This window comes from Condylura cristata, unplaced genomic scaffold (genome assembly GCF_000260355.1).
Source record: "Condylura cristata isolate star-nosed mole 26May11 unplaced genomic scaffold, ConCri1.0 scaffold00015, whole genome shotgun sequence".
NCBI lineage: Eukaryota > Metazoa > Chordata > Mammalia > Eulipotyphla > Talpidae > Condylura > Condylura cristata.
This window is the reverse complement of record NW_004567116.1, coordinates 9,132,616-9,133,951: the sequence shown is the minus strand read 5'-3', so window position 1 is coordinate 9,133,951 and position 1,336 is coordinate 9,132,616. Positions and strand designations below refer to the sequence as shown.

The following is a 1,336-nucleotide window of genomic DNA, read 5'->3' as shown; positions in this document are numbered from 1 at the left end:
TTTTTTTTTTTTTTTTTTAGCTAGATCCCTCAGTCACCAAACAAGATGGTTTTCCAAAAAAAAAAAAATTAATAAATAATCATAATAAAAACTTCCCCCCGACAGCATCCCGGGGGGAGGGGGGTGAAAGAGCCGAGGCGACGCACCCGGGGCCGAGGGGGAGCCCAAGGGGGCGGACGTGGCTCCGCGCCCCCCCCCCCCCCCGATGGCCCCCTCCCCGGCCCCCCGCCGGGACAATGTGACGCCCCCTCCCCGCCACCCCCGGCGCGCCGCCTCTGTCACCCGCTCCGGCCCTGCACTCAGCGTCCAGGCTCCCGAGGCTGCTCATAAACTTACTTCCAATTTATCGTGGGGAGGGGTGGAGGGCAGAGGGGAGGAAGGGGGGAGACAAGGTTTTTCCATTGTCTTTTTTTTAGGGGGGGAGGCAGAGGAAGGGCACGCAGGGGGGCGCCCCGAAGGGGAAGTTATTGCTCAAATCTCAAGTTGACTGAGGGGTCCTGACAAGAACACCCCCCTTTCCCTCCTCCCTCCCACACACCCCTCCCCTCCCCCTACCTCCCCCCCACAACAAACTCCAAGCAGGCAGCCCCAGTTCCTCCCAGAGACAAACACCAGAGACAAGACAGAGAGAGGAGAGGGGGAGAGAGGGAAGGGGGAGGGAGGGGAAATAGAGCTACTCCAGAAAAAAAAGAGAGAGAGGAGAGTGAGAAGAGAGAACGGAAAAGCTGGGATACTGCACCCTCCTGCTGCTGGCTGGCTGTCCCCCCTGGCAGCTGGAGGCAGGAACTCTGAGCAGGAGAAGCAGGAGGAGGAGGAGGAGGGAACTCTTCTTCATGGGGAGGGAGGGAAGAAGCTGGAGCTGCTGCTGCTGCTTCTGCTGCTGCTCTGGGCCTCTCGCACTTTTTAGATATTAGTGTGTTAAGATGGTAGGTTGTTCCCTTCTCCCTCCTCCTCCTCCTCCTCTCCTCTCCCTCTCTCTCACTCACTCACTCACTCTCTCTCTCTCTGGGCTGTTTCTTTCCTCCTCTTCCCCAGGCAAGGGGGGGTGGGGAGGAGGGGTGGGGGGAGGAACTGGATCCTCCTCCTCCTCCAGGAGAGACACACACAGGCCCCGGGCCGGAATGGGGGGGGGAAATCAGAGCAGCAGGAGAGAAACTGTGGGAGACAAACAAGCCCAACTCTTCATCCTCCTCCTCCTCCTCTCAAGCAGCAGCAGCGAGCACCACCAGCCCATTCACCACCCGGCCCCGGGCCGCAGCACCTCCGCCGCCTCAGCCCGGGGATCCCTCCGCCCAGGCCCAGACACACTCGCCCGCGCGGGAGCCCGCCGCGCGGC

At 61.1% G+C, this 1,336-nt stretch overlaps 1 protein-coding gene across 1 annotated transcript in view; it reads right to left on the bottom strand.

Moving 5' to 3' along the window:
* PHF21A (PHD finger protein 21A) overlaps positions 1–982 on the bottom strand; it is a 165,794-nt gene extending 164,812 nt beyond the window's left edge. The window contains exon 1 of the mRNA XM_004682877.2: positions 740–982. The gene's annotated coding sequence lies outside the window, so the exon portion shown is untranslated. The remainder of the gene's footprint in view (positions 1–739) is intronic.
* Positions 983–1,336: the final 354 nt, after the last annotated feature.